We start from the raw sequence: 18,512 nt of genomic DNA, 5'->3' as shown, positions 1-18,512 counted from the left end.
GATGTTATAGAAGATGTAATATATACAAAAATTTTAAGATAATACAAGTGATTTCATTTCTGAAATATTACTTATTCTTTATTCACATACTTTAAAGCTCTTCTTAATCCTAATATTAACACTGTGTCATTAATGTTATTCTTTCTCTTTTTCTCTCTCCCTCTGCTATATCAGAGAAATGTTCCATGTGCTCTGAAACATGGGAAAAAGAGTACCCAACTGTTCCTCCTGGAAAAGTCAGGAAGAGAACCACAGAAGTAACAACTGAAATAAGATTTGAAGAAACTATAGAAATCCTCAAGTACACAAGTGTCTGTCTAAAGAGTGAAAGGCAGAAAGGATAGCATGTGTAAAGAGAAGTATGTATGAGAGGATTTTACAAAGAAATTCCCATGGCTGTAGACCAGGGGTGTCAAACTCATTTTCACTGGGGGCCATGTCAGCCTCATGACTGCCTTCAAAGGGCTGAATGTAATCTTAGGACTGTATAAATGTAACCACTCCTTAACAGTTAAGTGAGAGCTCAGCACTGCCACGGGGTGGAAACAAGGTACTGGGCCAGATAAAACAAAGTGGAGGGCCGGATTTGGCCCATGGGCCTTGTGTGTGCCACCTGTGCTGTAGACAATAAAGAATCTTTGTTATATGCCAAAATTAAAAGTTTGGACTTCTGTACATAGAGAGCTGTTGCTGAACGGTTTTAAGCTGGAGAGGAACATGATCAGAGATTGAATTTGAAGGGCTAGGTGAATCAAGTGTGGAGGCCTATCAGTAACACAATTTCACGTGGCTGTATTGGGAATTAATTAACATGAGCTAATATTTGTGAAGAACTTGAAACAAAGCTTGACACAACATAAGCTGTGTAAGAATTTAATTAATTAATTAATTAATTAATTAGACAAATGCTTCATGTTATATTTTAACTACTTACTAAGGAAACTTTCTTATTCTAAGTTACTTGTTTTTCCTTTAGAGACGTATCCAGTTACATAAAAATAGTGTCAACCTTCTGTAAACACTCTTAGTTTTAATGTGGTACCTTCCTTTCATTCTCTGTTGCACCAAACCTCTCTCTCTACAAAGGCTTTCTGGCTGAATTTCCATGAAGGAAACACATGTTTAGCAAGGTCAGGGGAAAGTAGTTGCTTAGATGCAGAGCGAAACACTGGGATGCAGGTCTAACTCCACCCCTGAGAAGCCTTTAACTGATTCCTTACCCATGTTTTACAAAATTCCAAGTATTTCCACCTTTTGAATGTTTCCTGCAGCAACATTGGCTTGTTTTATGTTGGTGTTCTCTTTGGAAGTCTAGCTTATCTGACCTACTGAGTCATTTACCACAGTCCACATATTTTCCATTCCTTAAAAACTTATAACCACTCATCTGTTGTCACCTCCTCTCTTATTCTCCTTTTCCTTGTAGGTTCATATATTTCAAAATTCATTTTCTTAGTTTAATTATATCTCAGAAAGGAGCAGAACACTTGAACTGTGTTCAAGTTAATTTGTAAACTGAAAACCTTTATTGAGCTATGCATGTATATATGCATAGCCCACAGCCACAGACAACAATGTGAAGAAGGCCTGCAGGGAATGAGGAGGGGGCAGGCGGAGGTGGGGGGGGGGGGGCGGGGGAGGGTGAAGGCCGAGGCTGGTTGGCTGGTTGGAGGGGCTGGGGGAGGGGAAAATGGAGGACATCTGTAACAGTGTCAATAATAACAAATTAATAATTTAAAAACCTTTATTTGTTTTATTTATGTAAGGAAACTGAGTCTCAGACAAGTTTAGGCTATTTCTCATTTGCACAGCTGATAATTGGTCAAATATAAAATTAATTCTAGTCATACCTGCCTCTGAGGCCATTATTTCCTAACTCACACTGCTCTGAACAATATAAATATGACTTCTTGATAAGGAAACCAAAATGATCATATGTAAGATATGTTTCTCTAATCAAAAACAACAAAATAGCCACTGAATGAGCAACTTATATGGACAAATATAATTTGAATTATTTGTGATAATAAAAAGTACAGTGCCCATGCCCCTTGAGATGTTAACTCTTATCATTTTTTCTTTACTTGAGCTTTTGTTCATCTGTTAAAAAATTGTAAAATCTTGCTAAGCACTCAAAAGACAAACTAAGAGAACTCTCATGCTGATTGCTGTAAGAATGGTAATGTATTATCTCGGCATGGTCCTGCTTGGAACTATTTCAGTAAACAGGATAAAGCTATGTTAAACTACAGGAGCTGGTGCCCTCCTATCACCTTTAAAGGAGCCACATAGTGATTATAAGAAGCATGGACATAAAACTACCTTTACAATCATAAAATATTTTATATCATTTGAAGCTGGACTATAGATAAGTAAAAGAGAGAGGTTTTTTTTTTCTCTTTAGAAAATCCCTTCAGTAAGTGGTATTCCAGGAAAAAGCAGAAGTTCTGGATTTAAGATACTCTCATTTCACCAGCTGCAGTGTTAAACTGGTGATTCTTCACATAAACAACCCAAATATATCTGTTTACTTTACATGTACTCATGAAAAAAAAGGCTTGCATCATAAAATTCTAAAACCCACACATTTCAGCTCTTCTTCACATCTCAGTGCATTTAATATCCTTTTGCCATATTATTTACTACTTCACAAAGAAAGTAGTTATTTCCTATTATCTGTTCAATAAATAAATAGAGAAATGCAGGGTGCAGAGATACAATTTGTTAATGAAATAGCCTAGAAAATCTTCACGGTGTCTAGTTTCAGGAGCTTGCACAGCAGCTATTAAAGCTTGCTCCAGTTCTAAAGAGTAACTCTAATTTTCACACTGGCATGTTCCACTCAGATGTCTGAGCCATGCTTCTTGAATAGATTATGCAACATGAGTTATATATGCTGTGATACAACATGTGTCTGACCACATAGGCAATTTTAAACACATTTCTCTACTTGTTCAACCTTTTTCTATTACGTAAATGAAAATAATGGACAATTTTAGTTCTTGAAAATACTCTTAAGATGAAGAAGAGAAAGAAAACTTGCTTATAGTTCTTACCCAAATATCATGGCATTATGAATGCACTGTGTTGAAGAGATGGCACAGTTTTGGTTTAGGTTACAAAGACTCAGTGGGTACATCACTATTCCAAATTTGTATGCTGTTTTAACACTTTGTACATCAATAACAACCAAAATTTGCACATGCTATTTTCTAAAAATATTCACCATTTGCTGATAATGTGCCTTGTTGAAAGAAAATATAAATACTAGGAAAAGGCTGGTTATAATAATGTAAACTCCCTTTATTTGCTGTGAAGGTTTTATTTCCCCTATAATAATGAAGTCAAGGGAGATGCCTATTTATGTGATGATATCAGATTTTGAGAAAATTCTAGAAGTGGAAAGAAACATATCATTTAAGACATGAAAACTTACATTAAAACACAGCATGGGTTACAAAAGTGAACCTATGAGTAGACTTTGACTTTACAACGAAAACCTTATGGGACCATTTATTGAATAAACTATGTTTAGCCAATTATTCAATAAATGATGTTGGGAAACTTTGACAAATATGTGTTGAAAAATGTAACTAGATACCTTTCTTTTGCCACACAGTAGAATAAACTCAAAATGTGTTAAAGGCTTAAATGTTAGACCTAAAACCATGAAATTCCCAGAAGAAAACATAAGCAGTAAAATCTCAGACATCACTCATAGCCATATTTTTTTCGTGATGTATCTCCTCAGCAAGGGAAACAAAAGAAAAAACAATGGTACTACATCAAGCTAAAGAGGTTTTACACAGCAAAGGAAACCATCAACAAAATAAAAAGACAACCCACTGCATAGGATAACATATTTGCTGATACATCTGATAAGAGGTCAATATACAAATCTTATGAAGAAATTATAAAACAACACCAAAAAACAATTCAAACTGAAAATGGGCAAAGTACCTGAATAGACACTTCTCCAAAAAGGACAGACAGATGGCTAATAGAAATATGAAAAGATGCTCAATGTCACTAATCATCAGAGAAATGCAATGCAAAACCACAGTGAGTTATGTCACACAAGTCAGAATGACTATAATCAATAAACCAGTAAACAACAAGTGCTGGTGAGGATGTGGAGAAAGGGGAACCCTTTTGCATTGTTGGTGGGAATACAGATTGGTGCAACCACTGTGGAAAGCAGTATGGAGATACTTCAAAAATTAAAAATGGAACTACCTTATGATACAGTGATCCCGCTTCTGGGAATTTATATAAAGAAACCAAAACACTAATTTGAAAGAACACAAGCACCCCTAAGTTCATTGCTGTGTTATTTACAATTGCCAAGATCTGGAAGCAGCCCAAGTGTCCATCAGTAGATGAGTGGATAAAACAACTATGGGACATTTACACAACAGAATACTACTTGGTCATAAAAAGAATAACATTTTACCCTTTGTGACAGCATTGATGGACTTGGAGAACATTATGCCAAGTGAAATAAGCCAGCTGGAGAAATAAAATACCATATGATTTCACTCATACGTGGGATTTAATGAACGAAGTGAACTAACAAGCAAAATAGAGACAGACTCATAGATAGGGTGACAGATATTGGAGGTAGAGGTTAGGGAGTGGAGGGATCAAGCAAAAATGAAAAAGGAAACATGGACAACAGTGTGGTAACTGCTTGGGAGGGGATATAGGGGGATAAATAGTGATGGAAAAAATACAATTAAATAAAATTATTCACACAAAAAAAATCCTTACAATGTTCAAATGCTGCTTAGGTTTAAATATTTTTTATTTTTCACTATTTGAAGTGCAGTTTCATATTTACTAAGAATAAATATCTTTTGCCAAAGTTGGAGTAGGGTAGTTGCCCAGATTCACAATCTGTATCAGAGCTTACGGTGTAAGATTTTAGGGTATTCAGTAAATTAATATTATTCCCTTGAATTAAAAATTCAGTTGTATTAATTCAATTGTAGTTAGATAATGTTCAACCTCCTAAAATAATTTTAGTCAATTATATTAGAAATGAATATTTTTTAGAGATTTTATTTATACATTTTCTACAGAGAGATGAAAGAAGGGAGAAAGAGAGGGAGAGAAACATGATGTGTGAAACAGCAATAGATTGCTTCTCTCATACTCCCAACTGGGGACCTGGCCTATGACCCAGGCATGTCCCCTGACTGGGAATTGAATTGGCAACCTTTATGTACACAGACCAGTGCTCAGTCCACTGAGCCACACCAGCCAGGGCCAGAAATAAATACTTATAACATTTATATTAATAGGAATAAACATCCGTTTTGGCAATTGTGAAAATAGGTATTTCTTAACAGCCACTATCATAAAATTTTTTAGTTCAGACTTTTATTAAAAGTGGTAATTAATATTTCTGTGTAATTACTGTCATAGAAATGATTAGCAATATTTTAGCTAACTCATTTTGAAATTCAGCTAGTGACACACCTAGTGATTTTGTAGGATGGTTTACACATCACAACATATTATTTTATGTTCTTCAGAGAGTCCTCAATTTAAATTTAAATCATTGACAGACATTAAGGGTTCAGTTCCCTTAATTCTCTTAAAAAGTATTTTTGAAATTTTTGTCTTACAAAATTCTTTTCTTCTGACACTAGTTCAGATATCTAGAAAAATCAAAAGCTATAGTGCATTCCAAGTCAAAGAATCACCCAGAACTACTATAATGTGCACTTTCTTATCTAGGAGGAAGATTTGTGCTTTATAGCGTGAGAAATTGGCCTTCTCTATTTGCTGTAGTTACTACCAATTTTGACATGAAAAACTAGTTTAATTATACACACACACACACACACACACATCCATGAGTCTTAAATATGTATTTCTCTGATTTTAAGAATTGCTACTCATATGATTTGTGATTTAATAATTTTATCAAACTTTGTGTAATTTTCATTTTCTATTCACTTTTATTAAGCTGAAGCTTTTATATGATAATACAATGTTGTAGAGGCAAAGTGTTAAACAACCAATCCAAAAAATGGTGTAAATATTCTCTATTTCTCTGCCTTCTCCTATTCCTAGATATATCTCTTCTCTTCTTTCCCCTATTTCTAGCCATCCCTGATGATTTTTCAGGTCTTACCATATTTTTTAAGTTCCTGGAAATTAAGAAAAAAAGCACTTGGGTTAAAGGAGAGAAAAATATATAGAAGATGTAAAAATCAGCATGTGAAAAAGTTCCTCACACATAAACATCCTGTCCACCCATACATATATAGTCATAAACAAGGAGTTTTATAGAAAAGTCTTTTGAGGAATTTGACAATTATTAGTTGATGAAGAATATACTCATAAAGTGAGTAATACATTTTGCAAACACATCTATTTCTTACAGTGGTAGGAAAAACAAAACTAATAAACTTATCTTAAATATAATGTATATAATAGTGTGAAAAGTATTCTTTGTAAGAATTCTGACCAAGATAGAGACATAGGTAGACACACTGTGTCTCCTTGCACAACCAGAAGAAGGACAACAACAAATTTAAAAACAAAGAACAACCATAACTGACAGAAAATTGAACTGTATGGAAGTCCCAAAACAAAGAGGTAAAGAAGAAACAATCATCCAGACTGGTAGGAGGGGCAGAGATGGGCAGATGGGGGGAGAGGACTTGTGGCAAGGCAGTGGCTGGCAGACTGGGCAGTCCCACATTCACGTGTGCATAAACTGGGAGGAACAACTGGGGAGTGAGACAGACCATGCAACCCAGAGTTCCAGACGAAGGTAATAAATGCCTCAAACTTCTAACTGAAAAATCCTGTGAGGGTTGAGGCGGCTGTAGAGACTCCCAGGCACACAAGAGAGTTCTTTGGGGAGGCCCACAGGGTCCTAGAAGGCACATAAACCCTAGAAGGATGGGCACATTACCCATCCACTGGGTAATCAGCACCAGAAGGGCCCAATTTCCTTGTGGGTAGTGAAGGAAGTAACTGAAAGCTGGCAGAGAGTGGAGCAAGTGCCATTGTTTCCCCTTGGACAACTCCTCCAATGACAGTGTTATAACACAATGACTTGGGTTGTCCCACCCTAGTGAACACCTAAGGCTCTGCCCCTCACGATATAACAGGTGCACTGAGACAAAAAAAAAAAAATGGCCCAAATGAAAGAACAGATCAAAGCTCCAGAAAAAATATAACTAAGCAATGAAGAGATAGCCAACTTATCAGATGCACAGTTCAAAACACCTGTAATGAGGATGCCCACAGAAACAGTTGAATATGATAAAAAAAATAGAGGGAAAATGATGGCTATAAAAAGTGAAATAAAGGAAAATGTACAGGAACCAACAATGATGGGAAGGAAACTGGGACTCAAACCAATATTTTGGAACAGAAGGAAGAAATAAATATTCAACCAAGAAGAATGAAGACAAACAAATTCAGGAAAATGAGGAGAGGCTTAGGAACCTCTGGGACAACTTTAAATGTTCCAATATCCGAATCATAGGGGTGTCAGAAGGAGAAGAGGGAGAGCAAGAAATTAAAAACTTATTTGAAAACATAATGAAAGAGAACTTCCCTAATGTGACAAAGGAATTAGATTTCTAGGAAGTCCAGGGAGCTCAGAGAGTCCCAAAGAAGTTGGACCCAAAGAAGCACACACCAAGGCACATCATAATTACATTACCCAAGGTTAAAGATAAGGAGAGAATCCTAAAAGTAGCAAGGGGAAAGGAGACAGTTACCTACAAAAGAGTTCCCATAACATTATCAGCTGATTTCTCAAAGGAAACCTTGCAGGCAAGAAGGGGCTGGAAAGATGGATTCCAAGTCATGAAAGGCAAGGACCTACATCCAAGATTGCTTTATCTAGCAAAGCTTTCATTTAGAATGAAAGGGCACATAAAGTGCTTCCCAGATAAAGTAAGTAAAAGGAGTTCATCATCATCAAGCCCTTATTATGTGAAATGTTAAAGGGTCTTATCTAAGAAGAAGATAAAAAATATGAACAGTAAAATGACAACAAACCTACAACTATCAACAACCAAAACAAAACAAACAAACTAAGCAAACAAATAGAACAGGAACTGATTCACAGAAATGGAGATCACATGGAAGGTTATCAGTGGGGATGGGGCAGGGGGAGAATGGGGGCAAATATACATGGAATAAGAAGCATAAATTAGCATAAATGGTAGATACAAAATAAGAGAGTGGGAGGTTAAAAATAGTATGGGAAATAGAGAAGCCAAAGAACTTATATGTATGACCCATGGACATGAACTAAGTAGGAGGAGTGATGGTGGGAGGGGTAGTACAGGGCAGAGCGGAATAAAGGGGAAAAAACAATGGGACAACTGTAATAGCATAATCAATAAAATATATTTAAGAAAAAAAGAATTCTGTGTAATATTTCAACTTGTTTTATTTCACTGTCTTCTAAACTTGACTATTTTATCTTTAATTTATTCAATGTAAAACTTAATCTATCAAATACTATTCAATATTTCCTTAAAACAAGAAACTATAAAGAGCTAAAAATAATAAACAACTATTCAAAATATTAATATTTAATAAAAATAATGGTTGGATTTGAGATAAGAGCATAGTTGACTACCATACCAATAAATAGATTATAGTCTGGTAATAAAAGACCTGTAAATTTTGTGAGGCAATGTCTAAGTGGTATATTATGAAAGAGGAGGTATTGAAAGTAGATCAAACAGCAACAGAGGATTTCCAATGCTAAGGGAAGAGGCACAAAATTTTTGGAAAAGGATCAATTTGGGCCCACTGTGTGCTAGCCCCTTTATATATGTCATTTCAACAAATCCTCAAACAACTCTACCTTAAAAGCATTTTTGTCTACATATTAAGAATTTACAGATGCTAAGAGCCCTGCCAAAGGTGAAAGCCGGGTAAGTTTAATAGACTCACAAACTGGATTGTCACATGTGGTGAGGCTCTTATAAAACATTAAAATTCAGAATTTAAGACTCTTCTCACAGGATCAAAATTAAGTTAGCCATAACAAAGTTTAATATTAAGAGCTTATAAACTTGGGCTATACTTGTGATGAATTTAGACACAGAAATCTAGGGAGAAAATGCTTTGGAAGTTCAAGGACCAAGCAATCCACACACAGACTGTAGTCACTGAGGATTTTGAGGTGGAATATGTAAGTGGAATTGTATTTTGAGAAAAACGAGCTCATGATTGATGGAAGAGGAAACTAAAGTGAGAAGCAGACAAACAGGTAAGACTTTATCATTGTTTCATTACAATTTAAGGAAAAAACCCTCATTGTCTCTGGGTTGAAGACATGCCACCTACTTTATTTCCCTTATTGCAGGTTGTCTAGTTTTTTCAGTTTACCATATATCCAGCCATGTCCTCATGAAAGCTTCAGGGTGAGATAAAATGTCAGCAACATTGTAAGGACCACCACAAAAACAGAAGGTGGGTAGAATATGAATTTATGTCTGGCTTAACTTGTATATATTTTCAATGGAATAATTTGAATCTAAAGTCTCAATATTCATGCTCTTGAAAAAGACACTTGTAAAATTATTTTCTTGCTACTTTTCAAATCTCTGGTTCAGAAAATTACTACCCTTTTGATGTGAAGGCTGATGTAGCTAATTATAGCTAGGAAGACACAATTCCTCCTTTAATAATAATGAAATAGCAATCTTTCACCTAGAATATAATACAGTGTCTGGATTTTAAGCATGAAAGATTAAATAAGTAAGCTTTGAAATTCTATTATATTCAGAGAGACACTGTTTCCAAGGACTCTGAAAATAAGAAGCTTCTTCACCAGTATTCCTATCTGTTAGCAGACTCCATGCAGTGGAAAGAAGGCCAGGCTGAAGAAAGACATGCACCCCTATCGAGGCTTTTTGAATAATCAGTTGAGTCTCCAAAGAGGGCATAGAGAGAGTCCATAGACATATGAAAAAATGCTCAACATTACTAGCCATCAGAGAGATGCAAATTAAAATCACAGTGAGATACCACTTCACACCTGCCAAAATGGCTATCATTAATACATCAGCAAACAACAAGTGCTGACAAGGATGTGGAGAAAAGGGAACCCTCATGCACTGTTGGTGGAAATGCAGACTGGTGCAACCACTCTGGAAAATACTATAGAGTTCCCTCAAAAAGTTAAAAAGAGAGCTGCCTTTTGATCTAGCAATTTCACTACTGGCAATATATCCAAAGAATCCCAACACATCAATTCAAAAGAATGTATCCACACCTATGTTCATAGTAGCATTATTTATAATAGCCAAGATTTGGAAACAGCCTAAGTGCCCATCAGTAGATGACTAGATAGAAAAGCTGTGGTACATTTACACAATGGAATACTATGCAGCAGTAAAAAAGAAGGAATTCTTACTTTTTGTGACAGCATGGATGGAGCTGGAGACTATTATGCTAAGTGAAATAAACCAATTAATAAAAGACAAATACCATATGATCTCACTTATAACTGAAATCTTATGAACAAAATAAACTAACAAGCAAAATAGATTCAGAAGCACAGAAACAAGGAACAAACTCATAGCTGTAAAATAGTAAGATAGGCTGGGACTGGTTGAAAGGAGGTGAATGGATTAGACAAACAACATACAAGGTCTGTTCAGAAAAAGTCCAGCCATTATTAATGTAATGAAAATGTTTTGTATGACATTGATGTAACCTGGCAGCCAAGGAGAGTGTACTGGAATGTGTGTGAATAAACAATGACAACTTCACTGCACTTGTCAGTGGGGGCAGTGGGTTCTATTGAGTGGCCAGTGTGGCTTCTATTGAGTTCTATTGTGTGGCTGTCACATAAAGAATGACTGAGTGAGTAGAGCAACGACTCTGCATCAAATTTCACGTTAAGCTTCAACATTCCTCTGCAGAAACTATTGGGATGACTCAGAAGGCCAAAGCTATGGGCAACGAGTGATTGGCAGCCTCATCACAATAATGCACCTGCTCCTTTATTACACCCCATGCAGAGTTTTCTGGCAAAACATCAAATCACCCAGATGATTCAGCTACCCCTATAGCCCAGATTTGGTGCCCTGTGACTTTTGGCTTTTCCCAAAACTAAAATCACTTTTGAAAGGGAAGAAATTTCAGACTATCAATGGGATTCATGAAAATACAACAGGGGAGATGATGGAGATGGGGAGAACTGTGTGAGGTCCCAACGTACCTACTTTGAAGGGGACTGAGGCATCATTGTCCTTTGTACAATGTTTCTTGTATCTTGTACCTTCTTCAATAAATATCTCCATTTGTCATATTTCATGGCTAGATACCTTCTGGAGAGACCTTGTATATGCATGACCCATGGACATGAACAATGGTATGGGGATTGACTACGGAAATGAGGGAAGACTGGGGGAGGGAGTCAAAGGGGGTGGAAATTGTAATAGCATAAACAATAAAAATGTTTAATTTTCAAAAAATATTAATCAGTTGAGTATTTGGGTCAAATTAATCACCTCTCCAATTTAATAATATTGCAATGTTTAGCTTCAACCACCAATTAACAGTAGAGGGAGGAAAGAAGAAGCAGAAAGGGAAGGATGATGAGAGAAAGAGGGAGATGGAAAAAGAAAGGGAGGAAAGGATGGTGGGAGAGAGAAGAGTGAAAAAGATACATGGCAGGAAGAAGAGAGTGAGATAGGCCAATTTACATATTAGTGGTTCTGTCTGGGCCAGGGCATGTGACTTAGCATTTCTAACAAGTTCCCAGGTGATGTCAATGTTGCTGGTCTGGGGACCACACTTTGAGAACATTATTATAGGTCTTCATCAATGCAGAGTCTTATAAGAAAAAAAATAACAGTTGTAATTCACTTTGTTATTCACATTATTAAGAAATTTTTTTCAACAACCATCATTCTAAAAGTCATTATCCTTTCCATGCTCTGTATTATTTTGTTTCAAAATATTAAACTTCTCCTACTTATGCATATGTTAGGATCATTATTACTTATATTTCTGCTATGATTAAATGACTTGACTTTATATTTTACTGCATAGCATAGGTAAAAGAAAAAAAAAGCCTGAGGAAGCAGTGCACATTTATGCTGATGGGGTACTGACAGATGAAACTGGCATGCTCATTTAATGCTGGTGCAAGTATAATTTCAAACAGTTGTTTCAGAATATCTTTAGGTGCCATGTGGGAAAAGCCTTATTAACCAAACAGCTAAAAGTACCATTGCAACTGCAATTAATAACAGTAATTGAGCACATACTCTATGATGGGCATTTGGCAAAGTGCTTTACAGGTATTATGATATTTAATCCTCTCAACAACTCTAAGAGAGAAATGGGATCCCACTGTGCTTTTCTTGATCAGATCAATTTTTTCACAGTTATTTGCTTGTGCAGGCATTAGTTTAAAAGACATGTTGGCACACACAAAAAAGATTATATATATGTATACATACATATACATATATATAATACATACATAATATAGTCAGAGTGAGAGTACCTTCTCTATTAATGCCCATCTAAAGATGCTTAAGAAGGCAGACACTAAACTTATTTCCTGCATGGGATGAATTTCTATGAAAATAGTTCTAAATCTTGGAATTCCAAAGAGAGGGTACAGTTTAAAAAGAATTTCCCTTAATTCTGCCAAAATCAAAACTTTGTATCTGGCAAACTACTGCAAAACAGTAAGCAAACTATTTTTTAAATTTTTTTAAATTATACTTTGTATATTAAAAATGATACATTTAGAAGAAAGTCCATAGGTTATATAATATATTTTCCGAGTTTGCAAGGACAGGTATTTAAAAATCTTATCTTTCACCTCTTAAATCCCTAATTTAAAAAAAAGGAAAGAGCAACTCTGTTAGGAAATGCAGTTTTCTATGTCTGTGGTAAAAGAGCATCAATTTTGTTGTTAGTAACTTAGAAGTAAAACTAGCTGTGTCTTTCACAATTATAGGTCATTTTGATTATAGATCTCTGGGCATTAACCTTTTCATCTAGTTTCCTGAAAACTGGGGTATCTCCTCCCTTCATGACGTAATTGTCTCTTCTTGCCTTGCTGTAATCTGTGGAAATTTTATTACCAAAACACAATTTTTAGGTCGTTTTGACTTACAATATCCATCTCCCATCTTTTCCTTATAACAAGTGTCTGGCAAATGATGGAAAATATATTGGCAGTAGAACTTTGAATTGTATGACATGGAGCAGCAGTAACAGTGTTTTGTAAAGGATGGAAGTGAGGAGATGGAGGTTCCAACAGCTTCTCTTTACTTGTCCTCCATCTCTGCCTCTAAATAACTGTGTGACCTTGTAAAGATCACTTCACCCTTACACATCGTACTTTTGTCATACAAAATGAGAGCTTTTGACTAGGTAACCTCTAAAATGTACTGAAACCTTCTAAATGTCTGATTCATTCTGATAAATTGTCTGTGCTCCTCAACAATTACAGGTGGCATCTCAGATAATATCACAAAGTTCTCACTTAAGAAATATGCTTTTAAATATATTTTGTGCATGACTTCTAACAAGAAGACATATTCTCTGGTAGAAAAAATCAGCTGCTTTTATCTAAAAATTCAGCTCTTTTAGATTCAAACACTTCAGCCACATGTAAAATATTTTCAGAACCTTCATTAATGATACATTTAGTGCATTAATATCACTTAAAGTATATAGCATATGCAATAATTTGCTTATTCTATTACAGTAATAATGTTAGAGAAATTGTTAGGTAACTTGCTGGGGCTTTGAGGGAGTCTTCACTAGTACTATAAATTACAATGAAGGACTTAACTAGGTAAATAGTTCTTTGTATCATATATTTAAATGTATGAGATAAATATAATCTTATAGCAACATAGCAAAATATTAAGTATGTGTAGCTTGTTCTAACTTCTAGCAAGTAACCCAAAGTTATACTTATATATGAAATACATAATGCAGAAATATCAAAATTATACAGATGATCCTAGCAAACATACATTTTGGTAAAAACAGTCATCAGCTACCTGTTTCACTTTTCCACATTCTCTTACTCAAGTGAACCTTACAGGTGTGATGCCAAACTTGAAAGTGGCACATATTTTGGCCATTTTGTTAATTAATTAAAGATACAGTCCACTTATTCTTTATTTGAATTTTAGCTTTTATAGGTGCTACCTTTATTTGTATAACTTGAACAAATTTTTTTTTAAGATTTTATTTATTTATTTTTAGGGAGGTAAGGGAGGGAGGGAGGGAGAGAGAGAGAGAGAGAGAGAGAGAGAGAGAGAAACATCAATGTGCGGTTGCTGGGGGTTATGGCCTGCAACCCAGGAATGTACCCTGGCTGGGAATCGAACCTGGGACACTCTGGTTCCCAGCCCACGCTCAATCCACTGAGCTATGCCAGCCAGGACCTTGAACAAAATTTTTAAGGCAAAACACTCAAATACTATATCTACTAAAGATAGCAATGCAGTGGCAAAATTTCAGCAGTTGCCACATTTTATTCTTCTGAAGAAACTACTACCATGGAACTGGACCCAACATGGTGGCAATTTTCATAGCATTGCTTATTTACAAAGTAAGCAATGCCAGGGTTTAATAGGTTGGTAGAAAGAATTCTAACATTTTGTTAAAAGTAAAAACAATAATAATGAAAAACCTTTAAAGCCTGTTAAAGTCCTTGGATGGAAATGCACCAAAAATATGTAGATTTTGGGTAAATGTGAGAGGGGAAATTCAACATTCTCCTGGTGACTAACTCTGTTTCATTGCCTTACTGAGGAGATAATAATGCAGCGGTTGCAGCACATTCAGTTTGCTGCTCAAAGCAAGTATTCCCATAGTACTGCCTACAAGTGAAAGAATGGCACTGGAAATGATTATAATATTAATACCTGCTTCAGAAGCTTGTTGTAAGGATTGAGTTAATCTATGTAAAGCACAACAACATTAAATCCATAGTTGACATTAAAGAGTTTTATTTAATATTTGTTATATATTCTTTTTGGATTATTTTATGCAATTCATAATGCCAAATGGGGGTATTTTTTTCAGATTCTTATTTGTCTGTCCTGGGGTAGGATGCAATTTTCACAGCCCTGGGGAGTTTCGCCTTTGTGGGCCACTTTCTCCCTTAAAAATTAAAAATAAAATTTTTACATGACTATAAATATAAATATGAATATGTTGATACTACATATCAAACATTTTGACCTAAAAGTTTATTTGTTCTTATTTTGAAAGTAGTTAAACCATTTTCATGAGTGCCCTTAAAGTAACGTGGCTATAGGCACTGTGTCTCTATTGTGCTTAATGCAAAGTTGGTCTATGATATCAGAATTTTAGTAAGCTTGGAGAATATGAGGAAGTAGAGTTGTTTCTATATGATAATAAAAGCTCACTGTAATCATAATTAGTTTGTGCTTTTTAAAATTTATAATAATATTTTACAATGCATCAGTTACTATAAATATAATACCAACAAATGTAATTTTAGCATATGTTCACCACTCAGTGTTTTTCTCTGAGTAATATTAATGTTCATTATATATTTTGAACATAAACAACAGGCTTCAGATAATACTAAAATGAAAACCACATATACTGGTATTGTTAAATAGCAATCCAAATATTCTTAGTTTATTCTCTAAGTCTTTCTGTCAAGTCAGCAATAAGTAAGCAAATCCAGTACTCAGGCTCTTTATGATTCATTCCTATGGGAATGGTTCTTAGTTCTTTCATCTACTTTTTGTGAGGAGTTCATTGTGAGCTTTAAATTTTCTTTATCACCTGCACCTTATTTTCTGGGTGCAACAAAATGGAATTATAAAATTAAAAATAAATAAATGAATAAATAAATGTATAAATATCATCTAAAATGAAATAGTTCATCGTAAAGTCAATCTAGTGAAGAGGATGTTTTCCAAATTGCTCTAAAAGAAGAATTTGTCCCATATCATGTATATTTGTATTAAGGCCTAGCCTCATTGTTCCAATCAGTGAGATCAACTCTTTTACAATGGCTTTCTTAATGCTAACTTGGCTATACCCAGGATAGATATCCTTGGCCAGTTATGTATTTTTATTTGCAGAGCTTTGTCTGTATCACAAGTAGTTCTAATATGTGCCAAAATAATAGTCTGGCAAAGTAAAACTAGTTCAAGATTAACCTTCAAAAGGAAATCTTAATCTTGGGACGCACATGTTTCAGCTCTTGTCACAAACCCCTGGATCACCCACCTTAAAGGTATGCCTAGCAATATGCAGCCTTGTTAACAGTATTCTCATGTGGAAACTACTAAGAAATCTCTTCACACACATTTACCGTAAGGACTCTACCCCTTTTTGCCCTTTTCTTCCTCTTCTTGCTTGGAATGCAGATGTGCCATCCAGAGTTCTGCTAGCCATCATGACCACAGGCAGAAGTCATGTGCTGAATTTGGTGGAGAACTTAATAAAACAAATCTCAGTTTCTCTGATGAAGAAATAGTCAAAACTGTTCTGGTCTACTGACTTTACTTACCTGAGAAATAAATTTCTCTCTTAAGTTTTTTTCTTCATATTTTATCTTACTTATAGCAGAATGAAAGTCTAAACTATATAGATGTGGTGTTTTAGAATATGTGAATATTACTGAAAGAACAAGGTAGAAAACCTTGATATCCAGGAGAACTTACACATGCAAAAGTTTTATCACACACACACACACACACACACACACACAATGGCCAGAGTGTGATAGCTCTGACAGTCTCCCTCCTAATCAAGCTCCTAATTCATTGTGACTTAATTGTTTACATGTGTGAACAGCATTTGCCTGTTAATAGTTTGTTTATTGTACAAAGTTTTACTAAGAAAACAAGACAAAACACAACCAAACAATAACAAATTTGAATAAATGATATATTTGTATTAATCACTCTATCATTAGTGATTCAAGAGCCAATAGTCATATAAGCTCTGGCTGGTGTGGCTCAGTGTATTGAGTGCTGGCCTGCAAATCAAAGAGTCACCGGTTTGATTCCCAGTCAGGGCATATGCCTGGGTTGCAGGCCAGGTTCCCAGTGGGGGCATGTGAAAGGCAACCACACATTGATGTTTCTCTCCTTCTCTTTCTCTCTCCCTTTCCCTGTCTAAAATTAAATAAATAAAATCTTTTTAAAAAAGAGCCAATAGCCATATGAGATGTAGCTTAAGAGCTCCACAGTTTAACAGTACTGACGCCGGCATGGTGCCAGGGAAGACGGAGGGGCCACAGAAAATGCCAAGGCAGCGGGAGTGAAGCTGTGCTGCTAGCACCCCAGTGACCACCCATTTCCCCACCTTCAGGCAAAGACAGGTAAGAAAGTATGCATGCGGCTATTGAGAGTGATTGACAGAGAGAAAAGCCCTCCTACTCCCTTCCAGTCCCACAGAACACAGTCACAAATGTACCATAAAGATCGTCTTGGTGGTAGGAGGAGGTGCTAACCTGTCAATGTAGTCTGGGAAAAGGCTGGGATTGACTGGGGTTGCCAACCCTTTTGGTGTTCACAGAGTTTTGGGCCTAGAGATTTAAACAGAGGAAAAGGAGAAGCATGTCCTTCTTCCTCTGGGACCCACCTGTGCAGACCTGCAGTCCAGTGCTTTGGGGGGACCCCCAAGCCAAGAAGCATGGGGACAGGCATGGTGGCGCCAGCTGCACACAGGGACTCCAGGAAAAAGGCTGAGGCCCAACAGTGGCAAGGAAAGAAGTTGAGCTGCTTGGATGATGTTGCAGCAGCTACCTGCAATTCCTGAATGATAGTATTTTAAATGGGAAAAGGAACTCTGGGCACAGCCTTGCACTGGTCTGCCAAGAGGTGGCTGAGTTTTCCTCTGTGTGTTCTTCAAGGAATGGGCTCTGAGGCAGAAGCCTGACATTTTTCCAGATTGTGTGGTTTTTGAAGACTTCTTTCCTTTCTCACCAAACCTCTGCCTCTGCAATTTGTCTGTGGGTGACAGTGGGCAGCTGAACTGCAATTTCTGTTCAGTAACAGTAATGCTCAATTATTAACTGTGTGAGCAGAATAACAGTGGATCTTCATTCTCTCTGTAGTTTTTCCAACATTAGTCTTTGAGAAACTATTTTAATATTTATACCTGCCTCAGAAGCTTGTTGTAAGGATTAAATGCGTTAATCTATGTAAAACACAACCTCATTAAGTCCATAGTTAACATTAAAGAATTTTTATTTAATATTTGTTTTTTCTTTTTTTATTGTTTTGTGCAATTCCTAATTTGCCCTAACAAATGTCGTTTTGAATTCATTAAAGCAGAAACCAAAAGAACTACTTAAATCAATGTCCTTACCATGGAAAACTTTTTGTGATTGGTTCCCAACATTTATTTTTAGAGATTATTAGCAGGAACACCAAAAACGTATAGATGGATATGGAAGTACTCTCAATCATCCATCATCCAAACCACACTGAATATTTAATTTAAAATCACGAACTCATCAATCACTGCATAGCTGTACT

The 18,512-nt window shown here is 35.8% G+C and overlaps 1 protein-coding gene and 1 long non-coding RNA gene across 2 annotated transcripts in view; both read right to left on the bottom strand.

Moving 5' to 3' along the window:
• KCND2 (potassium voltage-gated channel subfamily D member 2) overlaps window positions 1-18,512 on the bottom strand; it is a 526,794-nt gene that overhangs the window by 480,521 nt on the left and 27,761 nt on the right. The window lies entirely within an intron of this gene.
• LOC118497158 lies at window positions 12,604-15,827 on the bottom strand. The gene is made up of 2 exons (XR_004899699.1): window positions 14,424-15,827; window positions 12,604-14,198 (listed from the first exon to the last, which is right to left on the bottom strand). It is a non-coding gene; the product is annotated as an uncharacterized LOC118497158 (long non-coding RNA).

Source organism: Phyllostomus discolor, chromosome 10 (genome assembly GCF_004126475.2).
Source record: "Phyllostomus discolor isolate MPI-MPIP mPhyDis1 chromosome 10, mPhyDis1.pri.v3, whole genome shotgun sequence".
Classification (NCBI taxonomy): Eukaryota; Metazoa; Chordata; class Mammalia; order Chiroptera; family Phyllostomidae; genus Phyllostomus; species Phyllostomus discolor.
This window is presented reverse-complemented; position numbering and strand designations above follow the sequence as displayed.